Here is a 5,997-nt window from a genome sequence, read left to right on the forward strand (position 1 = left end):
ACACATGAGAATATAGTGTCAAAGAAAGATGCATATATTACAGGATCCCAGTGTCACAGCTGGATAGCATAAAAGAGTCTGACACTTTGCTCATCAGTAGTAGTTGACTACTGGCTGACTGCTTTACCATTACCATCTGCAGATTTTTGGACATATTAACAGAGATTCCACCTATGAAGAGTGTTCAGAAAGTCTGAAAATGGGAATGATAAAACAGTGAGCTAAAGCCCCATGGCTTCTTTCTGGAATCCACAAAAACAAGACTGTCACAAACCTGAGCAAATGATGGGGTGCAGTTTTGAGTTTTAAAATTAAGAATTCAATACAGCCAGAATATTGGATGTAAGTAAGAGATGGAGAAGGTGTCTTTTAATAGGAATAAAGTGTCAATTCAACTTTTATATTATGATAATATGTACAAGGGAGAGGATTGGAAAATGAGAAGGCCCAAAAAAAAGAAAAGATGAGGTAGTCATCGACTGGCAACTTCCTGTGAGCTGCACCAGTAGATCATCCAACAGTGGTGGACTTCAATCAATCAATCAGTAGTATTTATTGAACACTTACTGTGTGCAGGATGGTGTGCTAAGCATTGGGGAGAGTACAAATAACAATATACAGAAATATCCCCTGCCCAGAATGAGTTTACAGTATAGAGGCTTATCTACAGATCAGTTTTGGTGGTGAGGATTAAGGGCCTAAGTGTTTCCACTACTACAGGCAGACTAGTCTGCTGGATTGGGAGGGAAACTATATCATCTCTCAGAAGGTCTGGTTCTAACTCAAGGTACCATTGAGAACTGTCACTTCTCTCTCTGTCAGATAAGGCAACTGGGGATGAATGTGCATAAAGGATCCTGAGAGTTGGAACCTCAATTTGGGGAGGATGGGTGATCTGGAGGTGGCAGAATCATCAATCCATCACTGTCTCTCAGATGCCAAAGTCAGTGAGAGATTCTATTCCCTCCAGTTCCCTAATCCAACCATAGGCAAAACCTCATCATTTTTTTAATGGTATTTGTGAAGCACTTACAAAGTGTCAAGCAGTGCTCTATGGGTTGGGGTAGAGATAAGTTCATCAGGTTGGTATTTGTTAAGTGCTTACTATGTGCAGAGCACTGTTCTAAGCACTGGGATAGACAGAGGGGAATCAGGTTGCCCCATGTGAGGCTCACAGTCTTAATCCCCATTTTACAGATGAGGTAACTGAGGAACAGAGAAGTTAAGTGACTTGCCCACAGTCACAGAGCTGACAAGTGGCAGAGCTGGGATTCGAACCCATGACCTCTGACTCCAAAGCCAGTGCTCTTTCCACTGAGCCACGATGGGAGACGATCCCTGTTCCACATGGGGCTCATCAATCAATCAATCTGTCAATCTTATTTATTGCTTACTATGTACAGAGCACTGTACGAAGTGCTGGAGAGAGTACAATACAGAATTAGGAGATGTCATTCCTGGACAGACATTAATATGAATAAATAGGCAATTTATAAAATATACAAGTGCGATGGAGTTGGATGTGGGGCAAATGTCAAATGTCCAGAGATCACAGACTGAAGTACATAGAAGATGCAGAAAGGAAAGCGAGGTGGGGAAAAGAGAGCTTAATAAGGGAAGGCCTCTTGGAGAAGATGTAATCTTAATTATGATTTGAAGGTGGAAAGAGTGATGGTCTGGCATATATAGAGGAGGAGGGAGATCCATTCATTCATTCAATCATATTTATTAAGTGCTTACTGTGTGAAGAACATTGTAGTAAGTGCTTGATCCAACCTGGAGGGATGACATGGGAAAAGGTTGGCGGTGAGATAAACAAGATTGGGGCACAGTAAGGAGCGAGAGGACCGGAGTGTGCAAAGTGATCTGTAGTAGACTGTAAGTGAGGTGAGGTAGGTGAGTTAGGCTCATAGTCAGGTAGGAGGGAGACCAGGTATTGAATCCCCATTTTACAGTTGAGAAAACTGAGGCAAACAGAAGTTAAGTGACATGCCCAAGGTCATAGGGTAGACAAGTGGTGGAGCTAGAATTGGAGCTTAGGTCCTCTGGCTTCCAGGCCCAGCTGCATCTCCAGGCCATGCAGCTTCTCCAATTCACAGGGGATCCCTGGAAATAGGCCCTGCAAATTCACCCAGAAATTGAATTTCTGGTTTAAAAGAAAGTTGGAGTATTGGTAGCCAAGGGAAAAGTGAAGGATGATCTGAGAACACTAGGGAGATACCTTACCCTGTTTCACCCTTCTTAAAATTTCTGAGGAAGGAATTTTTAAAAAAATATTGTATTTGTCAAGTATTTACTACATGCCAGACACTGTGTTTAAGTACGGAATAGATACAAGAAAATCTGGTTGGACACAGTCCCTGCACTTCACAGGACTCACAGTCTCAAACTCCACTTTACAGATGAGGAAACAGAGGCACAGAGAAGTCAAGTAACTTACCCAAGGTCACACTGCAGAGAAGTGACAGGTCCAGAATTAAAACCCAGGTCCACCCAAGACTTTATTTTGTGCTTTTTGTAGTACCATCCTCTGTTTCACACATCATCACTTTTTTTCTCTCCTCCCTCGTGGTTTCACTGTACTATTATCTAAAATCATTTGCTTATTTTAAATATGGAAATTAATTAGTACATTAAGCTCTTGGAAAAATAGGTGTTTGAGAAATCTACTAAATAAGAAAGGATTGAGGTGCAATGTGATGCAGAAGGGATTTCATGTCTTGGAAATAATTATTTATAGCACATTTTATAGCTACAATAGGTCTGCTCTAAGAATATCCAATCTACCCCAGAATTTAGCACTAAGCTCAGCACATACTAAGCACCTAATGAATATTATGACCAATCAGTGAATAATTATAACCAATACCATAACATTTTTATCTGTTCCAGATATTCTCACATAAAGCAAACTTCCATTTTGTAGAATTAGAAAAAACTTGCTTGAGTTTGGGAGCAAATTATCACTGGTACTCTACTCCTAAACTCTCTTTTTGCAATCTTATAGTTGCATTACTCTCTCAATTTAGGGAAATTATATATGATACAAAAACACTTTCAATTTTACATTACATCCAACCTCTCATTTAATGTATTTGAAATCAGTGACATTCAAGTAGATGTAAATGCTAAAAATGTAATTTAAATTTTCTGTAATTTTCTGATTTAAACCTTATTGAAAATATTTTTATCATTTATTTTCATTAAAAAATGATTCAACAGCTGCTCTCTCTATCCAATTTCAGTTCATCTGAGTTCATTTCCAGATGTAGGATGTTCTAAAAATGGAAATAAAACTGGGTCTGTCCTTTATAACTCTAAAACTTAGTTCTTGCTGTTCCCTCAAAAGCACACCATCTGTTCTGCTATTTCTATAATCACAGGGTAACTATTAATCAATCAATCAGTGGTATTTATTGAGCACTTACATTTTTCAGTGCATTTTTCTAAGGGCTTGGAAGAGTACAATAACAACAGAGTTGGTAGACACATTCCCTGCCTACAAGGAGTTTACAATATAAAGGGGTAATCAGACACTAAAATAAATTACACATATGCATATAAGGACTGTGGTGCTGACGGTGGGGTGAATGAAGGGTACAAATCCTGTCCATCATGTTCTCATCCACTACCTCCTCCAACATACCAGATTAACTGTTTTCTTCATCTATAATGGAGGCTATATAGCTCAATCCAAATATATCTCAAATGTTATCCCAAATTCTGCTTTGTAACAGTTTCTTTAAGATCAAATGTGTGGGGTGGGGGTGGGGAGGCAAATAACTTACAGGATAGTAAATTTACACAAGATGGCTAATTCCTATAATTCTTATAATTTGAGAACTAGAGTTCACAATCAAGTTATAATGCAGATGTAATTCATCACAATTAATGCTTCAGTTTGTTGTCTTATGCCATCGAGTCATCTCTGACCCATAGCGATGCCATGGACACATCTCCCCAGGAACGCCCCACCTCCATCTGCAATCATTCTGGTAGTGGATCCATAGAATTTTCTTTTGGTAAAATATGGAAATAGTTTACCATTTCCTCCTTCTTTGAAGTAAACTTAAGTCTCCATCACTGACTCTCTCCCATGTCGTTGCTGCCCAATTTAGGTGAGTTTTGACTTGTAGCAGATTGTTTTCCACTGACTAGCCACTGCCCAAGCTAGGAATGGAATGCATATGCTTCTGCTTGACTCTCCCTCTGGTAGTCGAGACTGGTAACATGCTGGAAACTCTCCAGGTGCAACCCTGAGAGGGGCAAGCTTCAGTAGGTTCAAGAAATCCATAAAAGAGCATTCATCCTTTGTATTTCACCATCAACTATGTTATAGCAGCAACAGGGAAAAGGGAAGGGAGAGGGTGGCGAAGATCTGGTGCCATAGTAATCACATCTATGAGTAGCAAGGGGCTTTCCACTCACACTAGCCCAGAAGCCTAGACTCTGCCCATTGAAGCAAAACAATTTTCACTGGGAGGAATAGAGTTTTGAAAGATGACCAAACCCCCTTCATTGATACTTATAGCCTCAGGGGACATGTACACAAAGAACTAGAAAAATATTGTGTCGGTAAGGCTGAAGAGAGTTTCTAGGTATCCCATTAAACTTTTCATTTTACAATTATCTGGGAATACACTCCTCTATTCTGTGAATGTGTGATCTACTGGAAACTAAGTCAAATCTGCATGCAACTAAATAAACATGACTCTGTTGCTGCCACCTGCTGCCAGGATTAAAAACAATGGGCATACAAAGCCCGTAGGGTAACAGAGAGTTTTGTATGTAGCATAAAATGGTATTAAATGCAACATTTAGCAATAAATGTACGCATAACAATGAATGCTCAATCATTTTTATGATATATCTATTGTCCTCTCTATATCTGTTTCGCAAAAAATAAACAATGTTCCGGAACTGACAATCTTTTACAAATGAATGAAAATATAGATACTCACAGAATAGTTTGTGTTAATATTTAGTCCCTCTAAAACATCTTGCAGGTAATTTCCCTTGAAAGGAACAAGGATATACTAAAGGTGTTTGTGTTTTTGGCTCCCTTCAAGGTTAAACTGATCATAGATTTAAATTAGAAATGCAACTTTCCTAACTTGATTTTATTTACTTAAAAATGCATCTCAGCAGATGTGAGCAAGGTCTTTCTCTTTCCAGAGCTGTCAGTTGATGACAGCTCTTCTCTTTTATTGAAAGCCTCCCTGCCGAATGCCGTATTTAGTAATGAATATGCCAACGTCAGCAGGAAAACTAGAACTTCACATCTGAATAGCATTATATTTGGACTTATCTTGCCCAATTCAGTATAAATTATCCAAATAATATCTTCTATATGAGAAGGTACAAGATGAAGGGTCTGGGGCCCTTGCCCCAAGTCAATGGGGCAGACTCACATTTTACAAAGGCACCATGCAAACTTGAGCACTTCTCAATGTAGTCAAGAATTTATTTTTCCCTGTAATTTCTAAACAATTTGGCCTAACATTTCCACTTAAAATGTTCCAAATATGTTTTGTAAAAGATTAATGTTGCTAATCATCATCATCATCATATAATATATACTATATTATATTCGTTATTAATAAGTATTATTCATTGTAATAATCAGGATACTTTTTAGAGCTTAGTATGGGTCAAGCACTGTATTAAGTGCTGGGGTAGATAATTTCTAAAAAAACCTTTTGAAATGTTCAAATTCCATCAGTGGTCCCCGATCCTAGTTTACTAATAATCCCTAGACTGCTAATGATATGATTTTTGAATATTAACAAATGCGATTGACTTAATTTTACCACTTGAGTTTAGGAATCTTAATTTAGAGGTTTGCTGATGTAGGACTTGCCTTTCACTCCCATCCTTCTGTACTAAAATGAACTAACCTAGATGCTCACATGTAGATCGGTATGGCCAATGCTGGTTAATTCCTGAAAAAAAATACCAGCCTGTAGGATTCAGAAGTGCTCAACTGACCTCCATGCT

The 5,997-nt window shown here is 38.5% G+C and overlaps 1 non-coding gene across 1 annotated transcript; it reads right to left on the reverse strand.

Moving 5' to 3' along the window:
* Window positions 1–4,128: 4,128 nt before the first annotated feature.
* Window positions 4,129–4,266, reverse strand: LOC114816564. The gene has a single exon (XR_003764354.1). It is a non-coding gene; the product is annotated as a small nucleolar RNA SNORA7 (small nucleolar RNA).
* Between the last annotated feature and the right edge of the window lie 1,731 nt (window positions 4,267–5,997).

Source organism: Ornithorhynchus anatinus, chromosome 1 (genome assembly GCF_004115215.2).
Source record: "Ornithorhynchus anatinus isolate Pmale09 chromosome 1, mOrnAna1.pri.v4, whole genome shotgun sequence".
Lineage (NCBI taxonomy): Eukaryota > Metazoa > Chordata > Mammalia > Monotremata > Ornithorhynchidae > Ornithorhynchus > Ornithorhynchus anatinus.